We start from the raw sequence: 23,634 nt of genomic DNA on the forward strand, positions 1-23,634 counted from the left end.
CAGATTTGCTTTCAAACGAAGCCATAGTCAGCCCAAGCCTTCATACCTTTCGGGATAGACACTCAATCAAACAAACAAATACAAGCACAAACTCTGCTCAAAAGCCAGATTTTCTTTCAAACGAAGCTGTAGTCAGCCCAATCTTTCATCCCTTTTGGGATAAACCCTCATCAAAAGCCTTTGTAATAGCTCTGCTACCTTGTCCTAAGCTTGCTGTAGTACCGATTTCTTTTTGCAAACTCAATTCCCTACCTCCTTTTTCTAAAGCTCTCAAACCCCTTGATAAACCACAAAGATAGGAAGTTGCAAGACGAACCAGCCTTGCCCGACCCGCTTTGTTTTTGTCTTTTCATTCATTAGCCTAGCAATATGTTATATACTTCCAGTTGTATTCAAGTTATTTCTAGTAAGATGATGATTAAAAGACTCTCTCAGTTCTTGAATCCGATTTGAATATGTCTTCACGGTTCAAACCAAATCTAAGTTCTAAGCTTTCGGGCATGTAAGATTGATCTTTTAAAAGTCCTTGGCCTCAAGGCATAAAAAAGAACCTTATGTGGACTTAACCCATCCACGACAAGCTTTGATAACAAGAAGTCCGAAGTTACTTGGGGCGCAAGTAATCGATATATCTCTTAGTTTTATTTCTATTATATTATGATTATAGTAGAACGTTTGAGTATAGAAGGAATTCTGATGGGAAGCCTCAAGGCCTATATCTAAGGCCCTACAAAGGCACCTATTTGGGTTCATTCTGCTCTGCGGGCTCGGATAATCAGAAGTATAATGGTTATAACACTTCTGCAAACAATAAAACAGACATCGTATATTCGAGTACTGGGTTAGTTCTTGATCGGAAGCCTCAAGGCCTACACCTAAGGCCCCACAAAGGCATCTGTCATAACTAACACGGCATCTCGGGTATATGTACAACTAAAACTCAACATTCATTTTACATCTGCCATGCTAAAGATGGCAGTGGCATGCCTGAGCACTTAAAAGTTAATCTTGATTGGAAGCCTTAAGGCCTATACCTAAGGCCCCACAAAGGCACCTTTCAAAATTAACTTTGTCCTTCTCTTTCAGCCTTGCCCGACGAGCCTTGCCCGACAAGCCCGCCAGTGAAGCAGAAGCCCGACATAAAGCATCAACCGGCGCCAACCTCTCGGTTAAGAGATATCCCCGACAGAAATTCTAGCCACGAACATAGTTTTGGCACGCCCGGTAGCATACATTTGATCAAAAGAAACATGTCCAAACGACCAGAAGATTTGCAAACTGCTTTGTTGCAAATGCCATAAAGACTGGAGAACGCTTCCGCAGGTTTCAGGCGGGAAGCCAACCTGGTTATAAAACCAACTATTCCTATATTTTTACCTCAACCTGGGGAAAAAAATGATAGGGAAAAAGATAGACTTAAAACCAACCAGCCAGAGGAAGCAGTGATGGATAAACATACGGATCCCTTCTCAGATGCCCCTATAAATATGATCAGTGTGGCCTAGGCTGAGAAGGGGAAAGAAAAGGTCACAAAGGAAGAAGAAAGAAGATTGGTTGACAAACCCACAAAATGGGTGGTCAACTTGCCAAAATATCCAAGAGCAGCCATAATCAAAGGGATGGTTCTGTGCAGTAAATGTCAATGCGAGTGTGAGCTCGAAATACCACCCGCAGGAGCCCTCATGGATCATGAACTAATCAGGAGGAATGAAGAAGAAAAAAAGAAAGAGGCACATGAGAAAGATAGGCGGACTGCGGGGAAGGGATACTTCCCGAAGCGTTTTTCAACGGTTAGGAGGCGATTCCCAACCTAGGGCTTTGTCAGAGATATTTCGCAATCATGAAGTTTCTGAAGAGGCAGAAGATAAAGATGCCAAAAAGCTGAAAGAGATGGGTGTAGAGCACTCTCAGTACGGCCATATGGGAAGAGAAGTCAAGAGGAATGAGAGGATAACAAATCTTGTCAAAAAAGATAACCATGCCCGTCTCGGGCGAAAATGGTACGTGGTTGGGAAAAATGGACAGCCCGTTAAACAAATGGGAGCCTCCATGGTCAGAAGGGTCCAAAGGCAACACAAAGCCTACATGAACTCCTTAAAAACCTCTGCGACGTCGGAAGCATCCAAGAATCAAAATTTGGAGAAAACGTCATCTGGGGGGAGTAGTCAGCTCCGCTGGATGAGTAAAAAAGAGGTGGAAAAGGCTAATAGTAAAAAAGAGTAAAAAATATATGATCATGGTACCAACTCCCGGATGGAAGGCAGAGCCCATTTGTTTTGGAACTGTTTCGCCTGAAAGAAAACCACATTCTCTATCATTAGTGGATCCTTTCAGCAAAGTTCCAAAGCAAACACCGTATTCGGGCATGAATCAACAGGAGGGGGCACCAGAACCACTACTCCCAGCAGATGCGATGGCTTGGTTAGATAAGTTCATAGACCAGATCGGGAGCAAGAAAAAAGAAATGCCAGAGCCTAGCAATTTTCATATCAACATTGCGTATGTGTTATCCGTTATGTTTAGTGCCAGACCTAATCAGCCTGCCACGATGGAAGGTGACTATGTGACAACTGAGCCAATGATGGCCCATGTCAGTGTTGAGGTAACTGAAAAGGGTAAGTTGGGAAGAGCTGAGTCATATGAAGCATCCAAGGATGGTTCTTTAAGGATCTATACAGATAAGATGGTGTTCAGTTACCCAAACATTTCGATTGCCAATATACGTTACAGCCCATTTGGAATGAGTGTCTTTCAAAAGAATTTTAATTGATAGAGGAGAGCGGCTGTTAACGTACTGCCAGCCAAACAAATGAAAAAGTTGGGGAGAGGCACAGAAGATCTTATTCCTACGGACCTCACGGTTTTTAGCTTCTCGGGTGCTATCACCAAGACTCATGGGATATTGCCTTTAGAAGTGGATTTGGGGTCTAAACAGATCATGTTGGCATTCTTTGTGGTGGATTGCACTTCCACCTATGGAGCCTTACTTGGAAGAGATTGGATCCACCAAAGTCTTGCTATACCCTCCATTCTACATCAACAAGTGGTTGTTTATCATGAGGCAGGCATAGAGAGACTAGGTTTTTGGGAGATGATAGAGGCCGAATCACGGCCATTTCTCCCTACAACCAGTGTTGCAGAAGCAAGTTTCTACAATCCTAACGTAGGAATTTTGAAGTGGTCAGGAGCAGATGAGAACGGTCGCCCTACCAAGGTGACGGCCCAAAAACTTCAAGAACAAGGAATGCTCATTACTAGAGAGGAGTGGGATAGACCTTGTATTATCTCAACGCCCCTACATCATCAATGACAGAACAAAAAAGGAAGGATCAGGTAATGGCAGTCAGATCCCTGATTAAAAGACTGTTGGTGTATGGGAAAAGAAGAAGGCAAGAAAATGAGCTCTTAGACAGAGAAGAGCAGGAATGGCAGGTAGGAGCTTTGACCAGCCAGGATGAAAGCAGGGAGGAATCTTGTAGAGAAGAATTGGAAAAGGCCATCCAAATGGCCGAGTGCATATATGACCTAGATGTGCCAGACGACCTGCCCGAGAGCCCAGAGCTAGTCGAATTTTTGTGTGCAGAGCCTGATAAGCCACCACCAGAAGTTCAGAATCCTCTGGAAGTTATTGATCTAGGGACAGAGGAAGATCCAAGACCAATACAAATCAATGGTTTATTGGAGATTGATGATCGGGCAAAGATTATCTGTCTTTTGCAAGAATTTAAAGATTGTTTTGCTTGGCATTATACTGAGATGCCAGGATTAGAATCAACCTTGGTGGAACACAGAATGCCCATCAAGAAAGGATATAAACCTGTTAAGCAAACACATCGAAGGATGTCAAAGGAGATAGAAGAGAAGGTCAAAGAAGAGATGGAGAAGCTAGGAAAAGCTGGATTTATCAGGCCAGCCAAATATGTAGAGTGGCTAGCCAACATTGTACCCGTTTTAAAGGCCATAACAAAAGCAATACGATGTTGTGTTGATTACAGAAATGTTAATGGCGCTACACCAAAAGATGAGTATCCCATGCAAATGGCAGATCTATCCATAGATACAGTAGCAAAACACAAGGTCTTATCTTTTATGGATGGAAATGCCGGGTATAATCAGATAAAGATGGCTCCGGAGGATATACATAAAACAGATTTTAGGTGTCGTGGGCATGTGGGGGCATATGAATATCTAGTCATGTCATTCGGGCTCAAGAATGCTGGTGCAACCTACCAAAGGGCAATAAATGTCATCTTTCATGATCTGATTGGCCATAATATGGAGGTGTATATTGATGACATCGTGGTGAAATCCAAGACAGAAGAGCAACATCTGATAGACCTCAGGCAAGCATTGACAAGAATGAGGATCCACAAATTGAAGATGAATCCAAAGAAGTGCGCGTTTGGAGTGAGAGCGGGCAATTTCTTGGGATTCCTAGTTCATCAAAGAGATGTAGAAGTGGACAAGAACAAATCGCGGGCAATAATGGAGTCGTCTTCACCCACTAACAAAGTGCAACTCCAGAGGCTGCTAGGCAAAATTAATTTCTTGAGAAGATTCATTGCCAATTTAGCGGGCAAGATTCAGCCGCTGACTCCTTTGCTAAGACTGAAGGATAAGGAGAATTTCGAGTGGGGACCACCACACCAAAGGGCTTTCGACAGTATCAAAGCCTATTTGACTTCTCCACCAGTGTTGGTACCACCTCAAAGGGGAAAACCCTTAAAGCTATATATCTTTGTTTCAGATAAATCAATCGGGAGTTTGCTAGCTCAAAACAATGAAGGCCGGAAAGAGCAGGCAGTGTACTACCTCAGTAGAATTCTGACCGAGGTAGAAACAAGATATTCCCCGGTAGAGAGATTGTGCTTAGCTCTGTATTTTACTGCCAGTAAGCTGAGGCATTACATGTTACCTTGTCACATGCACATCATCGCCAAGACAGATGTGATAAAGTACATGTTGTCAAAGCCAATACTAACAGGAAGGATTGGGAAGTGGATTCTAGCATTATCAGAATTCAGCTTTCAGTATGTACCCCAAAGGGCAGTTAAAGGCCAAGCAATTGCTGACCTCTTGGCGGAGCATTAAGAGTCTCAAGATGAGATAATCAATATCCCGGGAACCCTGAAAGTTACTAGTGTTTGGATCCTGCCAAGCAAAGGTATCTCGGGTAAAGAGGAGTGGGTCCAACAAGAGATAAGAAGAGTGACTGGTTTATGGATTACTCCTTGGAAGCTATATTTTGATGGTTCCTACACTCAGAAGGCTTTAGGAGCTGGGATTGTAATTATCAACCATCAAGGGGTGTATCATTATTACTCATTTCTCCTAGATTACCAAGGGAACACCAATAATCGGGCAGAATATGAGGCCTTAATAATTGGTTTGGAAATCTTGATGGATCTGGGGGCAGTGGAGGTAGAGGTGTTTGGTGATTCAGAATTGGTAATAAACCAGTTAAATGGGGAGTTTAAGTGCAGACATATCACCATGGCCGGATATTACTTGGTGGCCACGCAGTTGCTGAGTTATTGGGATTTTGAGATATCGGTTAGTCATGTTCCCAGAGGATCCAACCTAGCGGCCAACGAGATGGCGCAATTAGCCTCAGGCATACCAATACAGGAAAGGAAATATGGGGTAGATGTCAAGATTCAAAGAAGAAACCTTCCTTCTATCCTGGAAAAAGGATTTAGTCTGGATGTAATGGTTCTAGAAATGGAGATGGAAAATTGGAGGTCGCCCATCATTCATTATTTAAGGGATCCCTCTTCACCCACTAGCAAGAAGAATATACAGCAAGCAACTAAGTATGTCTTATGGGCGAAAGACCTGCTAAGGAAAACTCCAGACGGGTTACTATTGAAATGCTTAGGCCAAGAGGAATCCCTGAGAGTAATGGCCGAAGTACATGAAGGAGTATATCGAAGCCATGTGTCAAGGGATCGAAGACTTAGATGTAGCCCGAACTGAAGCCTTGAACCAGATTCAGGAAGGGAAGAAAGCTGTTGCCCGAGCTTATAACAAAAAGGTGAAGATAAAGTCTTTCAAGGAAGGAGATTTGGTGTGGAAGATAGTCCTTCCTCTAGGAGCTCAGCTTAGGGGCTTCAAAAAATGGAGCCCGACATGGGAATGTCCTTTCATGATTAGTCGAGTATTAGACAAAGGAGGATACTACTTGGCGGACCTTGAAAGAAATTGGCAGAAACATCTCATTAATGTTAAATTCTTGAAAAATATTGTCCTACATTATGGGATGTTAGAGGTTGTTATATTGAAGAGGATGCAAGGTAAAGTAGGCTTCAGGATACTAAAGTGCAGTGTATGTTCATCAATCATTCAAGAAGACAGAAAGACACAAAGCTGTTAAAATAATGTTTATTTCATTTCGACAAATTGGTGAAATTTACAATAGATTCAATTCCGATGTGCTACGTTCAATTCCTTCTGGGTGCAATGGTGTCTCAGCTGGTTTTCCAATGTCTTCATGGATAGAATCCGATCAGGTGATCAGATTGTGCGGCCAAGATAAGCTTGGTAGAGGATCCTCAAGCATAGCCGTTACCATACATGATGGTGAAGCCTTCATGAAGAAACCACCTGACCAAAGGTGTTGGAGATAGCAGGGTGTTTGACCAAAGGCGTTGGAGATAGTGGTTATCTGATGAAAACTCTTTTTCTCACGAAAAATGAGTTTTAGGAAACCCCACTTGAATCTTGACGAACTCACTTCACAGTTTTAGGAAGAAAATTACGGATGCAGAAACGCTCAGGGTTGATAACAGATGAGGTTGCAGATGATTTGAGCCGGAACTTATAGGAATATTAGAAGGTAGTTCAAGAGTCATGGGAAGGTTAAGAGACTCCAGGTTGTGTTGATCTCAACCAGAAGATACAAGTTCCAAGAACCAGGGTACAGGCTCATGCAGCTATTCAATCAATATTAGCGCCTGGAGTTCCATTCTGAATATTGATTGAATGGGGCACTGTTTGGGTTAAAACTTGAACTTTAGGCTCGAGCAGGAGTTGGCCTAAAAGGAGGTCTGAAAAAAAGGGAAAGCCCGAAGCCCAACCAAAGCCCAGAAGGCAGAAAAGACCTTTCCTGACTAGGTGCAGATCATTTGCACCATTTGCTTACCTGCCTAGAGACCAAGTGGTATAGACCAGCCAACTAATCAGCCCAAAAGCACTTTATAGTGGCAGTACAAGTAAATAGCTGATGAGTCATTACCCTTCAAGCTGCATTCGGGCAAGATTACTGCTACATGAGGCCAAACCGAAGTGTTTATAAAAGAAGAAAGAGAAATCAGAGATAAAGACACTTAATCAAACAAACAAATACAAGCACAAACTCTGCTCAAAAGTCAGATTTGCTTTCAAACGAAGCTGTAGTCAGCCCAAGCCTTCATCCCTTTCGGGATAGACACTCAATCAAACAAACAAATACAAGCACAAACTCTGCTCAAAAGCCATATTTGCTTTCAAACAAAGCTGTAGTCAGCCCAAGCCTTCATCCCTTCGGGATAAACCCTCATCAAAAGCCTTTATACTAGCTCTACTACCTTGTCCTAAGCTTGCTGTAATATCGATTTCTTTCTGCAAACTCAACTCCCTACCTCCTTTTCTAAAGCTCTCAAACCCCTTAATAAACCACAAAGATAGGAAGTTGCAAGACGAACCAGCCTTGCCCGACAAAGGTTAAACCTTGCCTTACCCTTTTTGTTTTTGTCTTTTCATTCATTAGCCTAGCAATATGTTATATACTTCCAGTTGTATTCAAGTTATTTCTAGTAAGATGATGATTAAAAGACTCTTTCAGTTCTTGAATCCGATTTGAATATGTCTTCACAGTTCAAACCAAATCTAAGTTCTAAGCTTTCGGGCATGTAAGATTGATCATTCAAAAGTCATTGGCCTCAAGGCATAAAAAAGAACCTTATGTGGACTTAACCCATTCACGACAAGCTTTGATAACAAGAAGTCCGAAGTTACTTAGGGCGCAAGTAATCGATCTATCTCTTAGTTTTATTTCTATTATATTATGATTATAGAAGAACGTTTGAGTATAGAAGGAATTCTGATGGGAAGCCTCAAGGCCTATATCTAAGGCCCTACAAAGGCACCAATTTGGGTTCATTCTGCTCTGCGGGCTCGGATAATCAGAAGTATAATGGTTATAACACTTCTGCAAACAATAAAACAGACATCGTATATTCGAGTACTGGGTTAGTTCTTGATCAGAAGCCTCAAGGCCTACACCTAAAGCCCCACAAAGGCACCTGTCATAACTAACACGGCCTCTCAGGTATATGTACAACTAAAACTCAACATCCATTTTACATCTGCCATGCTAAAGATGGCAGTGGCACACCTGAGCACTTAAAAGTTAATCTTGATTGGGAGCCTCAAGGCCTATACCTAAGGCCCCACAAAGGCACCTTTCAAAGTTAACTATGTCCTTCTCTTTCAGCCTTGCCCGACGAGCCTTGCCCGACAAGCTTTGCCCGACAAGCTCGCCAGTGAAGCAGAAGCCTGATAGAAAGCATCAACCGGCGCCAACCTCTCGGGGAGCTGTGTGCTCGTCGACTAGGAGATATCCCCAACAGAAATTCTAGCCACGAACACAACCCATGTAAAATTGGGAGTCTTTGTCATTTTGGTTGATTTTGAGGTTTTTTTGGTTAAAAAAAATGTATAGGGTGGTTCTTGGTTAAAATAGTCTTAGTTCAAGGCATTTTCATTAAAGGGACCTTAAATGTACTTATAAGGATGTAAATTTGCTTCGGAACCTTAACTTATTTTTTGGTATGAGAGATTAAACCTGAGTCTTGAGTTCAACGACACGTACTTCCATGTCACTTAATATGTGTTATTCACATGGTAGGCTAAAAAAATGTATAGGGTGGTTCTTGGTTAAAATAGTCTTAGTTCAAGGCATTTTCATTAAAAGGACCTTAAATGTACTTATAAGGATGTAAATTTTCTTTGGAACCTCAACTTATTTTTTGGTATGTGAGATTAAACCTGAGTCTTGAGCTCAACGACACGTACTTCCATGTCACTTAATATGTGTTATTCACATGGTAGGCTAAATGATGTCACATGTGAAAAACGTGTTGAAACTTGAGAATGTGAATCTCAAGTCAAAAAATTAAACTGAGCTGGAAAATTAAACAAGCAAGTGGACTTAATAACATTCTTTATAAAACCCCAACCGTTCAACCCAAAGCCCACGAATAAAACCATGATTAATATAAAATTAAGGTTTATTATATTAACATCTCACAAATTGTTAAATAAACTTCACATACTTAATACACTTCACATTTACTTTTTCAATTAAAAATTATCTTTATACACCCCACTTACCTCTCCATAATACTCTCACACCCCACATTCTCAAAACACACATTATTTTTCTATATACACCCTAATTTCTTCAAATTTTATAATACTCATTTTTAATTTTGATGGATTGAATCTAAATACCCTGCTGTTCTTAGGCTAATTACTTTTGTGATTGACTTGTTTTTCGTTTCCAGTTTGAGAGCATATTATCATTAACCGATCTAGACGCTAACACTTATCTTAAGTTTTTATCTTTGTGCAAATTGGAAAATCTTATGTCACTTCCAAACTCAAGAATTATCCAAACTCAAGATCTTATGTAACTTTTCTATAACAAAATAAATAAAAAATAAAAAAGAATTATTGAAAGTTTCAAGCTGTTGGCATTGCAATTCACAGAGTTGGTTCAAAGGCATAAGTTCTGAAGTTTTTCGACATAGTAAATGCGGGTTGCGATAAAATGTGTGGTTGGAGAGAAAATATTTTCTTGCAGTCACAGTGATCAATAGAATTGGCATATTCATAGACATTTTGTTAGGGTTTTCTCAATCAATGTGTTTGTAATTTCATTAGTTAGCATTTAGTAGATCTGATATGGGGTTTTCTGCTTTTTCTTTTTCTGTTATCTGTTTTTTGGTGGGAAAATTGAGGAAAATATCTGGGAAGGGATAGAAAATCGAATATTGAATAGCTAGTTAGGTTTTCGATACGTATTGGAGCTCTCATTAGCTGAGTCCCTTTTTTCTTAGGCTTGGTTGGAGAAAGGTTCTGACTTTAGGCTTCAAATGGATTGCGAGTCTTTCGGTCTACATTGTTTATCACCTCCATCGTTAATGTTTTTGTTCGGATAAAAGCCGCGTGGGGATATAGCGGGGAGTCCTCTTAGGCTTATTGGGTTAATTCAATGTAGGTCTAGGTTCAATTTTGTGTGAGACTATCTTCCAGGTCAAACACGTGTAGCTTGCGATGTGGTTAATTCAATGTAGGGAACACATATATGGTTAAGATGTTCTAGGAATGATGAATTGAGGTTGTACAAGCCGCATTTCAATCTTATAGCACGTGTACTCGTATTGCCCTCTTCATGAAATGTAGAATCTTTAAGAAATGAATGTTGCGGATATGCCACAGCTTTGTTATAGTACCAATGTTACACTATGGTTATGGTTGTGTAATTTGATGTTGGATTTTTCATGCATGTTTCTGTGAAGTTGTTTCATGTCAACTGTGTTTGGTTTTTCTTGTTAGCTCTGAAGAGTAGATGGTATAGGCATAGGTCACTTTGGAGAAATAAACTAGTCTGACTTCTTGTTAATTCGTAGGCACCCATCAAGGGTATACTTTCTCTGCAGAGAGCAGCTTTAGCTCGTCATATAATCTGGACAAGTTCATCATCATCCACAGGTTTGCCAGCTAGGGCAAGGTTATCAGAAATAGCATTCATCTTATCAAGATAATCAGCAATCGACAAATCACCTTTTTTTGTTTGTATAAGTTCATTCCGTAGAAACAAGATGCGATTCTGAGACGTAGAGGCATACCGTTGCTCGAGAGCCTCCCAGGTAGCACGAGAGGTCCTCTTGCTAGCCACAACCGAGAGCACAGACGGCGTGATAGAGCCATTAATCCAGCTGAGTATCATTTGGTCGTACTGCACCCATGTTGTGTACGCAGGATTGGTAGTTGTACTTCTCAACCTCCACCTCCACCACCTCCCGAAAAAAACTCATTTTGGTGGTTTGAAAGATGAAGACCGGATTTTCACTAACTTATATGGGTTGCACGACCCATTTCTCAAGGGTGCCATGAAACGAGGTGACTGGTACCGAACCAAAGATCTAGTTATTAAAGGTGCTGATTGGATTGTCAATGAAATGAAGAAGTCTGGCCAACGTGGACGTGGTGGTGCTGGTTTCCCATCTGGTCTCAAATGGTCTTTTATGCCAAAAGTATCCGATGGCCGTCCTTCCTATCTTGTCGTCAATGCTGATGAAAGTGAACCTGGAACCTGTAAGGACAGGGAAATTATGCGCCATGACCCGCACAAACTTTTAGAGGGTTGCTTGATTGCTGGTGTTGGGATGAGGGCCAGTGCTGCTTACATCTATATAAGAGGTGAATATGTGAATGAACGGTTAAACCTTGTAAAAGCTAGAAATGAAGCCTATGCAGCTGGATTACTAGGAAAAAAATGCTTGTGGATCTGGTTATGATTTTGATGTTCATATCCACTTTGGTGCTGGTGCCTATATTTGTGGTGAAGAAACAGCGCTTCTGGAGAGCCTTGAAGGGAAACAGGGGAAGCCAAAGATTGAAGCCTCCTTTCCCTGCTAATGCAGGATTATATGGCTGTCCCACCACTGTTACAAATGTGGAAACGGTGGCTGTTTCTCCCACCATATTAAGGCGTGGACCAGAGTGGTTTGCCAGTTTTGGGAGAAAGAACAATTCAGGGACAAAATTGTTTTGTATCTCGGGACATGTGAACAAGTCTTGCACTGTTGAAGTGGAAATGAGCATACCCTTGAAAGAGTTACTAGAGAGGCACTGTGGAGGTGTGAGGGGCGGATGGGACAACTTACTTGCAGTAATTCTAGGTGGTTCATCTGTTCCATTGCTTGCCAAGGATATATGCAATGATGTGTTGATGGATTTTGATGCGACCGTTTGACGAATTGCTTTGCAACAATTGTGCTTTTTTTTTGTCAAACGAATAACTTTGTGCTGCTTCAACTCCAGAAACATCTGCGATGCTTGTTTTGTCATTACCTTTTGAACAGTTATCCCTTTGTGCTTCAACAGATCCTAAAGTGCATTTTTTGTCAAACGAATTACTTTAACAGACGTCCTTTGTGACGTGCTACGTAAAACGAAGAACGTTTTTTTTTTTGTCAAACGAATTACTTTGCTGACCGACATCCCACCGTACTTATTTATACTATTTTCGATTGATAAGTTTTCTTTTGCTGAATTATTTGTATTTGTACGCCATTGTTGATTAATATAATTTTTATTATAAATTATTTTTATATGTGAAATTTAAACAGAAATTATGAAATAATAATAATAATAATAAAATAATAGTTTAAATTGACATATTATAGGTAAAAATTAAAATATAAAACAGAAATTATGAAAATAATATGATAAAATAATAATTTAATTTGACGTATTATGTGAAAAGTAAAACTTTAAAAGTGTCAAAGTGCCGCATAAATTGTCGAATGAAATTTTATGTATAAAATTTGACACTTCTTTCAGCGATGGTTTAGGGTGATCTTCAAGAAAGTTGTACTACAAACATACTCTCTACTTTAGTGAGTTAAAATGGCTATGACTTAATAATTAGCTAATAAGAATTAATTAATTATTTAAAATAATATTAAATCAATTAGCATTATATATGGAGAGCAAGAGCTCCTAGATGAATTACCATCCTAGGAGGCGGATATAGAGCATGATTAGAGTTGACTTTCTTTTTAAATCCTCTCTAAATTATTGTTAGGAGCTCATTTAGGTTTTTCGGACTCATATTTCATGTGCATTATCATTGTACACAATTATTTGCATGTGATCAAATATTCTAGTGAATGGGTTGGATTTGTACCCATGCATCACAGGTTCGAATCCCGTGAATTATTGTAATAGTTTCAAACTCATAGTAGTAAATTTAAAATAAATAAAAAATAGGTAAATTGCATAGTAACCCCTCAGGTTTGAGGTCTATTACAATCTTATACAACATCTTCAAAACATTTCCCTTTCATACCTCAAGTACTATTTTATTTCAATATAATATATCCGTTACATTTTTCATCCATTGTTTTGTTAAGTGCTTACGTGGCTGCCACATTTATGTCATGTGCTACCAAATGTGTGCCAAGTGGCAAAAAAAATTTAAAAACCTGAATTTTCTCAAAAAAAAAAGAAATCCATTACATCTGCCGTAACCCCCCCCCCCCCCCCGTCACCCTCTCCTCTCCTACCCGGCGTCACCCCATTCCACCCCCACCCATGCGCAACACACCTCACTCAGAACCCCCAACCCACCCCCATCCCACCCCCCCCCCCCCCCCCCCCGGCGACCCAGCGACCCAGCTCACCCAAAACCCAACCCCCACCCTTCTCTCATCTGCAACCCCACCCACCCTTTTCTCCTCTCTACAACTCGCACTCACCTTTCTTTCCCATCCGAATCTGCTCGTCAACGAGTCCATCGGCTCCGACAACGAGGTATGTATTTAATTTTGTCCTTCAAATTTTGAATTATTTCTTAAATTTTATGGGTTAATATTACGGATAAATAATAAGGTTGATTTCTAATTTCAGTATTAACCTAATGTTTATTTTTAGCTATGCCCCTAAGACTATTTTTTACCTCATTTTGCTCTTTGTAACTCAAAAATCACCATTTTACTTCCTGAAACTTAAAATTCGTTCTACTTTGACTTATAGAAATCAAAAGCTCAAGCAGCGTAGCGTGGCCTCCTCACGGACTGTATCCATCAGCATCAAGAGCATTGACATCAGAACCATTGTTTATCAATGTATAGACTAAATCAACTTTCCCGTGTTGTGCTGCATGACGTGCGTACCATAAAACTCAACATGACTATCGAGTCCCTTTTGTGTTGCAGCATTCTTAAACAATAATCTTTCAAATTCTTCGCCATATTGATTTGTATCGAAGAGTTCCATAGCAGTCTGACCATGTTTATTCAGCAGGTTCATTTCAGCCCCAGCGTCGGTAAGCAATTTGAAAGTTTCAAGGTAACCACCGTCTACGGCTATCATGGCAACTGAGTGTCCCTTTTCATCCTGCTCATTGAGATTAACGTATGCTCCCTTAATCAGTTTCTTCAAAGCATCAACATCGTTTGCTAGAGTCTCAAGCATTCGAGGAGAAAATATTGAAGTATCGCTTGATTGAACAGTTTCACCAGATCGAATCACGTCTACGACTGCTTGTCTGAAGTTAAGAGCCCATCTTGCTGAGTCTACAATGAAGCTTGCACTATGACCAGTAGCATTCACCATGCCAAAATCAGCACCGTCTGAAGCCAGGATTTTAATGCATTCCTGGTGTTTATATCTAGCACAGATCATTAGTGCAGTTTCTCCAGATTCTGTCTGAGAGTTGATATTGCACCCGGCACTAATCAATAGCATCACTGTCACCAAACAAAAGTTATATGTTCAAGCAATTAAAACACATAGAGATTTTGGTTATGGTAACCTTGATTGTACTTCACACCTATTTATGCTGTCCACAATCATGTTTTAGGCAATGTAGACTCAATTAAAAACATAACAACTTAAAAGTGCTTATGAGCAGAGGTTATTCCCTACATAAGGACGAGCCCTAATTGACACGTAAACCCTTTATGGATTTTTCGATTAATCATTGATTAAAAGTTACCTTGATGAGAGTGTCAACTAATCAACAAAGCCTCTGCAGGAAGTGGAAGCAAGAGCATGCACAACAGACAATCCTTGTCCATGCACAACAGCCTGAGGGCAGATCATGTCGGATCCCATGAGCATCTCGGAAGACCTAGCCCTGCCCAAGTAGCTTGCCTCCAACAAAGCCTCCTCACATGCCTGCTGAGACGCGCCCCCATTGATGAGCACCTCCAATATCTCTAGAGTAATGTTAGTGAGATTGAATTTGTAGACTAAATTCGCAATCTAAATGATGTGTCATTAATATGAATGAGCCCCGTTTATCAACGTCTAAGTAATAAACCAATGATCAATTTATATGTCTTTTAATTTTTAAAATTTAGTCTACAAATTTAATATCCATATCTCCAAGTGTCTATCCCTTGCTGCTGTTGTTGCATATCATCGAAATGCTCGTAAATGCCGATTTTGCTCAATTTCTTGTCAATTACAGCATACTTTGATTTCAAACAAATAACAATATTAATAATTAAAATAATAACAATCTGGACTATCAGCAACAGTTTCAACAAGAATCTTGATGCAATTTCACATCCATTTTCTCTCATTCCCCGAGAAACAAACACACTTATCATAAAAACGAGAGTTCAGATTATTTTTTAAGGACAGTGTCCCAAAAAAATTATTTTAAATTCACTCGAAAATGTTCGCAAGAGCTTCCTAACAACAATTGGTGATATCAAAGCCTAAAAACTACTTGGCCTACGTGTTGCACAGGCTGAATAGCTAATAAGTTAATTACGTCATTCGGTTGAATACTGGGCATGCCAACTCGTCGGCCGAGCTTAACCGGGAAGTGAATGAATGTTGATGGGGCGTTGGGCACACTAATGACTTGTAAATCTTTCGACTGTGCCCAGGAAAGAATAGGTCTCGGTCTTCAAGTTCTAGAGTTTAAAGACGACATTGCTAGTTCTGTGAAGTTCAATATCAAATTCGGCTTTCAATATGCTGAATGTCGTAACCTGATAACACATCACTCCCTCTCCCAGATTTCCACGTTGGCAATTGGAAACTGTACAACAATTCCCCATATCCTATTCGAATTCAAACCCATCAAACCCCATTTTAATTTCTTAATTTCTCAATCACTCCCTCTCTCTATGCTTTTGGGTTTTGTGGTGTTTGGATTAATGAGTTTGTGTTTGTTCTTAGATTAACGCAGAAGATCTGCGGCAGCAACAACAATGGAGGCGACAACGCTGCCAGCAACGACGGGGGTGAGATGAAGAAGGGAGACGAAGGTGAGATGAAGAAGGAGGAAAGCCCATCACCGATTACCGTTTGGTTCGCAGACGGGACGGAACGAAACGGGACGGGACGGGACGGAACAGGATGGAACGGATGATGTAAATATTGAAAAAGATAAGGAGAAATTTTGTCATAAAATATTATAAATTTGTGTTCCACGGATGTGGAACGGGTCGTTCCAGGGGAAAGATGTGGAAAGAAAAATCAGCCAAATTTCGTCTCATGGGACAACCCGTTCCACAATTTTTAGGCGCACCAAACGTGGGACGGAACGACTCGTCCCGTTCCGTCTCGTCCCGTCCCACGTACCAAACGGTAAGGTTGTCAAATGCGCCAAAGCTTTTGGAGGTCCAATAATAAATTCTTCAAAACCTTTGCTTAATTATTGGATAATAAATTTTCAAGGTTGATCTACCAGCCAGGTCACTGTCTCTTCTTGTAGAGAGAGAAAATGGTAGTGAGAGAGAGAGTAATTTAAGCGGTGGAGGAATTGGGGTTGTACAGTAGTAGAAGAAGAAGCAGAGAAAAATGGGGACGCTTCAGACGTGGAATGGTTACGGTGCTCCTCAGGTACCATTTGGTACGCAGACGGGACGGGACGGGATGGGACGGGACGGAACAGGATAGGACGGTACAGGACAGGATAAGACGAAACGGAACAGGACGGAATTGATGATGTAAATATTGAAAAAGATAAGGAGAAATTTTGTCATAAAATGTTATAAATTTGTGTTCCACGAATGTGGAATTGATCGTTCCAGGGGGAAGAGGCGGAACGAAAAATTAGCCAAATTTCGTTCTATGGGACAACCCATTCCACAAATTTTAAGCGCACCAAACATGGGACGGAACGGTTCGTCCCTTTCTATCCCGTCCCGTCCCGTTCCACGTACCAAACGGTACCTCAAGGACTCCAAAAGTCGGCCTTGCCCACGTCAAAAGCGATTTACGCGGTACCAATTCCTTTTCCTTTTGTTTAATCTCCGTTGATTTAACTAATTAGAAGAAAACAATAAAGATTAGATTTTGGTAATCCGAAGGAATTGGATTTTGATTTTTGGATTTAAGTTTGTTTTCTAAGAATAGGATTTGGATGTTGCGATAGTCAAAGCCACCAACCACGTCGACTGTCGAGTGCCCGCCCAAAGAGAGACATCTCAGAAGTCAGTTTTCTAAATTTTCAAAATTTTCAGATTCGTTGTTTTATCCAATGGGTGGTTCAACTTTGATCCAAAGATGTGAGTTTTACATTTGGGGTGTTTTGTTTGATGCAGAGATGTTGCTTATTGCATTCATGCTTCTTTCAAGAAGATTAAGCAAGATGTTAACTACACTGGGGAAAATTAAAGAACAATGAAGAATTGAGAAAGATGAACAACCAGAGAGAAGTTTAGAGAGAAATAATGCTCTATATTTCTGTAAATATGACTGGCCATATTGCATTTGTGAGTTGCAATTCCTAACATATATATTGAATACAGTAGAAGCTTACTTGTAATTAATTAATCAACTAACAAATCCTTAACAGCCAAACAAATATTCTAACAACTTTGACTGACGTGACAATGATTATATGATAGCCAATGATTATAAGACATATGTCTTCACAAGACCCCTAATTGGACGGTATGCCGTTCTTGCCCATTCCATTGCAAATTTGCAATGCCATCCCTTTTAATTTTGAGATTGTACTGGATGGTTATTGGACTTACTATGTATCTATTTCCTTTGAATTTCAAGTGGGGTTTGCTTAATATCGGAGAGCATTTTTGCTCACCATCGTAGACTATGGTGTACGCTTACCATACACCTAATCATCTGCCATGTATCATTTTTCTTAACTACTGTTAATTTTTTTTCAAAATTGAAAAAGTTACATTTAATGCGATAGTTACTACAGTTCGATGAAATGACACATGGGTGAGCAAAAATGCTCCCTTAATATCGTTGTTTACCATGCCCTACTATATTATTTGAGTTTGCTTGGAAATATACTTGGTCAAGTACAAATGTAAAACCAATAAACATTGTACGTTGGGCATCTCATAATAAATCATTAACAATGCAAAGGTTCAAACTATTTGTTAACTAAAAACATTAAAATAAATGTCTTTTGACAAGTATAAACGTAAAAATTAACATTAAACATTGTACGCGTGTAGTGAGCTATAATTATAAAAATTTCATACGTCGCGAGTAGCAACCCACTGAATTTCAAGTGAAGAGAGGCTTTTCACAAATGTAGAAAAAAATGGCTGATAACAATTACAAACTACTAACCAAAACATCATAATAACATATTCATTGATAATAGTGTGTTTGAAAGTGTTTTGAAAATGACTAAAGACACTTTCAATGAAAGTATTTTTAGAACCAATCTTTAGTTAAAATGTAAGTGAAATCCTAAAAAACAACTTGAAGTGCTTATTGTAAGAAGTACATAATTGGTGATTCTTCTAAAATTTCACTGGAATCTAAAACACTTTTCACCAAAATAATTTCAATCATTTTAAAAGTACTTCCGAACATGCACAACATTAATCGTTACATGGTAACCTGGTCATCTATACTATTAAATTTAATCGAGATAATTAATAAAAAAAAATACGAACACTTAAATAAGAGGCATGATAGAGATGAATAATAAAAGGTTATCAAGAATAAGATAGATTTACAAATCTCATTCTTGTTGAATTAATTTGAATTTACATATATGTGTATATATATATATATATATATATATATTGCTTCTAGGTTGCAGTTGCACCGTGAAAGAGAAGGATCAAGGTAGATTTTTTTTTTGGGGCTTTTAAACTAAAATGGTCCTTGAGATTTGCATAACATATCACTTTGGTCTCTGAGATAGAAAATCAATAGAAATTGTCCCTGAGATTGTCCACTATCCATTATTTTGGTCATTCCATTAAAAACTTCGTTACGTGTCTTGGAGCTCTTGGCCGAAAGTTTGGGCAATTTTCAAAGCTTCGTAATTCAATCGTTTCTTAACCAAATTCGACCCATAATATATCAAAATGAAGATAGGAAAGTGTAGAACAAGATTATGCCATTGGAAAGCCCAACGGTTTACGATAATGGTCAGAAAATAGCCTGAAAGGTGACTGATCCGCGGGAAAACTGGAAAACTCGCCAAAAACTGGGTAAACTTTAAACGTTCATAACTTCTTCAATACTCAACGAAATCGAGTGATTTAAAAATGAAAATCATACTTCTCGATGAGACAAAGAGAATGATACCTTTTTTTATGGCTAAATAGCTATGATTTGGCCGGAAAAAGGCTTAAAAGTGGCTGTATTGGTCTCGAGCTAGCCAATTTCGAACCGTTTTCCGGCCAAACCATGGCAAATTAGCCGTCGATAAAGGTACCATTCTTAAGAATTTTGTATGCCTTCTTGATTGGGTAATAACGTAATTTTATAACTAGTTTATGTCATTTAATCTTTCAGCTTTTTGTGGCATTATTTACAGCCAGATTGGCAGTAATAACTTCACTGGAAGAATACCTGACTACTTTCGAAGTTGGAAAAACCTCCGGGCTTTGTAAGAGATCTCTTTTCTTTCACTTTTTAAATTCTCAACTGAAATATTTTCATGTGTAATCCTAAACCCATCAAATATGTTGTTTACAGAGAGATGCAAGCGAGTGATCTTGAAGGCCCCCTTCCATCTAGTCTCTCTGCCTTGAATAATATGACAGATCTGTGAGTCCTGCCTTCTAAGCTATGAGTTATCTTAATTTGCATGATCTCCTTGCGTCTTTCTAATTTAGAGAGAAAAATGGATTTATGAAGATACTTGTATTCCAACACGTTATCATGCTGTAACCTTTTGCAGAAGGATTAGTGACTTAAGCGGTGAGAGTTCAGCTTTTCCAAACTTATCAAGCATGACGGGCATTAATAAATTGTGAGCCATATTTTAGGTTTTATATATATTTCTATTAGCATAACGCATGCAGATGAAAACTAATTTTCGAATATTGGTTGTTCAAATTGCAGGATGTTAAGGAGCTGCAATATAACCGGAGAAATGCCTGAATATATCTCTACCTTGACAAGTCTGACTGTTTTGCAATTCTTCTATCTATTATTCTCCATTTTTTCATGACATGGTCGTCTTAATAATTGGTTTTACACTGTAGCTCTAGATTATTACTTGTTTATACCATATTTAGGGCCTCGTATTTAGACCTCGTATAAATACTCGAGGGACTTAAATGTAATTATGTAATAAAGGAAGGGGCAAATATGTAATTAGGGGAGGAGCCCTTATTCTATAAAAGGGCCTCCTCACCCTCACAAACCCTAAGTCTCTCCTATCTAGAGCAAAGCTCTCACATTCTCTCCCTCACAAATACTCTCAGATAAATACAATCAGTGTGGACGTAGCCCAAACCTTGGGGTGAACCACGATACATCTTGTGTCATTTACATTTCTTGCAGATTCACGGTCGGATTTACGTTGTTCCAAGACCTCCGATTTTGTGCATCAACATTTGACGCTGTCTGTGGGAATCAACACAAAAAGCTATGTCGGTTCTCTTTCATTTTTTTCATCACCGCCATGAATCTGCAGAAACCAAGAACCCAAATCTTTCCCAGAAAATCCCCACAAACAACAAGCCACCATGTTATCTCCTCTCTTTTTCTCTCTCTATTTGTTTCTGTATCCTCATATAGAGATCTGATAAATAGTGTTTGGTGGTGTAAAGATACAAATCGAACGGTCCAGATCAACCCCAAACTTCTTCACCTCCGTGTGTTTCTGAAGCGCCAGATATCAACCCCAACCTTCTTCGTCCGACAAACTTAAAAAGCGGCAAAGCTTCATCCCAGGGTCGCTGATCGACCTAGCCCGATCGCGGGGCATCGATCTCGTTCGGATCGACACTAAGCACTCGCTGGCAGATTGGGAAGCGTTTGAACCTGACGAAGATGATGAATGGGTCAGGCCATGGACCAGGTCCGCACTCTCGGGTCATAGATCGGGTCATGAACCGGGTCAACGACGCCCGCCTGGAGAAAGCTCTGGCCGTCTGCGAGGACCTGTTTGAGGACACGATCGATCAGCTCAATGATTCGCCGACCTCCGCCGACAGCACTACAAGAAGCTTCAGTCACCAAAAGATTGGGTGCGCAGAGAGATTTTGTATGTATGTAAGCCACCCGTTGGTCCATCCAGAAGAGGCCCCGCCCACGACTAAAGCGACAGCCCAGAACGCTCTCAGAGTGAGAATAAAGGACGTCCAAGGCATGCCTGGCACCCTCAGTGGGCTCGCCCTGCATCTCTGCCACCACAACTCTCACAACCCGTTTGCATTTCTCGGGTCTGATGGGTTAAGACCTTCTCGAAATGATGTTGTCGAGACTACCAACATCTGCCTTCTTCCACCTTACTTCAGTGTGCAAAAGATGGAAATCAGGTGCATCTTCTCCCAGTTTTAAGCTTGCCTGCTCTCATATCCCATTTCGGGATCCATGGTTTTTTAGAGTGTGAGAAAGCTGTAGTTAGTCATCCTGAACCCCACGATCTGAACTACCACCTACTACGCCGTCCGCCATGGGGCCCACGCCATCCTCACTCTCCTCCTCCTTGCTGAGATCACGAGCGGCTGCCAGAACGCCTGGACCCTTACCTGGTTTCGAAGGGCCGGTTCGCCTACCGCAAACAAGGTATACGAATTTTGTCCCCTAAATTCTATGTTTTTTTACAGTGGGTTTAGAGGGATCTTGGGGCCGGTGTTCAAGGGTAGGTGGTTAGCTTCCCACAAAAATGTCAGAAAATATCGTAAAAGTGTCATTGTTCCCAGCATGTTTCCTTCTGAAAAAAGCTTTACAGAACAAATGGACGCAAATGATAGTATGGAAGTGGGAGAAAAGCATGAGAATGGTGGAAATGTTGAAGATGCATTGCAATCAACTGATGATCATGCAACTGTAGCCAATGAACAAGAGGAGGAAGTTTCTGATTTTCCATTAGAATGCTGCATGAGGATAGTCCCACATGATCAAAACGGAGGAGCTTTCTTTATTGCTGTCTTCCACAAACATTCTGCTTTGCCAGGAGCGAAGCAGCAATTTCTCGAGGCATTCATCAACAAGTAAAGCAGAAAGCAGCTGTCACTTTGGCTGCAATTATTACCACGGAAATATCAGTGTTAAAACCAACTGGAGTCATAAAAGCTATGGATACCAAGCAGCTGTCATTTTAGAGAAAAGCAAGAAAAGCAATGGCAATTAAAAGGTTAAAGTCAGATGGTCTCCAAGGCCATAGAACATGGGTGGACAGAGAAGGAGCAGAAAGAGAAAGCAAAAGCAAAAGATTATTCCCTTGTCTGTCATCTGCCAAAAGAAAGAAAAATAAAGAGAAAGCAAAAGCGCAGCAGAAAAACAGTGCAAAAGCAAGGAATAAACACCCCACCCGAATGATGTAATTTATTTTTATTATATTTCGGAGACATCTGTATAAACCCCATCAGAGGGTAATATGTATAAACCCCATCAGAGGGTAAAAAAAAAAAAAAAAGCCCAAAATAAATGGGCTGGAATGTTGTGTAGAGAGCGAAGGCCCATAAGCCTAAAATAGCACCAACCAGGTCATCAAAAGTACACCTAATACTCCACAATTATTCAGCAACTCGCCGCTATTACCACTAACCAGGAGACCAAAAGTACGCCCAGTACTCCAAAATTATTCGGTAACCCGCCGCTATTACCACCAACCAGGTGATGAAATGTACAACCCGTACTCTAATATCATTTGGCAACTAGCCATTCATGCCACCAACCAGGTGATGAGATGTACAACCCATACTATAATTTGGCAACTAGCCATTCATGCCACCAACTAGGTGATGAAATGTACAACATGTACTCTCCTTCATGCCACCACTAGGTGATCAAAAGTACGATCAGTACTCCAAATTATACATGAGCATTACTCATGTTATTCATACATAAACATTCATGAGCATCACTCATGACAATCATACATAAACATTCATGACCATCATTCATGTCAACATTCATGAGCATCACTCATGACAACATCCATGAGCATCACTCATGTCAATCAACATAAACATTCATGAGCATCACTCATGTCAAACAGCTTCAAACGCTTCATTTACAAAAGCTCCAACCTCGAAAGCTTCATTTACAAAAGCTCCAGCTTCAAAGCTTCACTTGCAAAGCTTCACCTACAAAGCTTCAGTGCAGGGTATACAAATACCGTCTCCGAACAACCGCCACTTCGGCCCATACATGGATTCAATTTGAAGTCTACAGCCAACAGACTCTATTGACCGAAGACTTGGTGGACTACATTATGTACCATATATTGGGCCTTAACTGGACCTCATGAAAAATACTCGGGGGACTTAGCCCATTACTTATGTATTGAGGAGCGAACCCTTATTCTATAAAATGGACTCCCTCAGTTTCATTAGAGAGCACCCATTATTCATGTACTGAGAAGCGAGCCCTTATTTTATAAAAGGGACTCCCTCACCACCATTAGAAAGCATCGCCGCCTACTAAGCAACCGCCTCG

At 40.2% G+C, this 23,634-nt stretch overlaps 2 long non-coding RNA genes and 1 pseudogene across 2 annotated transcripts; all 3 read left to right on the plus strand.

The window, feature by feature from the left end:
* Window positions 1-10,458: 10,458 nt before the first annotated feature.
* Window positions 10,459-12,022, plus strand: LOC126607878 (NADH dehydrogenase [ubiquinone] flavoprotein 1, mitochondrial-like; annotated as a pseudogene).
* Window positions 12,023-13,384: 1,362 nt separating this feature from the next.
* On the plus strand, window positions 13,385-15,111 carry LOC126608771 (uncharacterized). Its single transcript, XR_007617965.1, has 4 exons — window positions 13,385-13,584; window positions 13,807-13,938; window positions 14,077-14,121; window positions 14,206-15,111. It is a non-coding gene; the product is annotated as an uncharacterized LOC126608771 (long non-coding RNA).
* A 4,442-nt stretch (window positions 15,112-19,553) lies between these two features.
* LOC126608767 (uncharacterized) lies at window positions 19,554-20,224 on the plus strand. Its single transcript, XR_007617960.1, has 4 exons — window positions 19,554-19,624; window positions 19,714-19,785; window positions 19,919-19,990; window positions 20,083-20,224. It is a non-coding gene; the product is annotated as an uncharacterized LOC126608767 (long non-coding RNA).
* Window positions 20,225-23,634: the final 3,410 nt, after the last annotated feature.

This window comes from Malus sylvestris, chromosome 16 (assembly GCF_916048215.2).
Source record: "Malus sylvestris chromosome 16, drMalSylv7.2, whole genome shotgun sequence".
Taxonomy (NCBI): domain Eukaryota; kingdom Viridiplantae; phylum Streptophyta; class Magnoliopsida; order Rosales; family Rosaceae; genus Malus; species Malus sylvestris.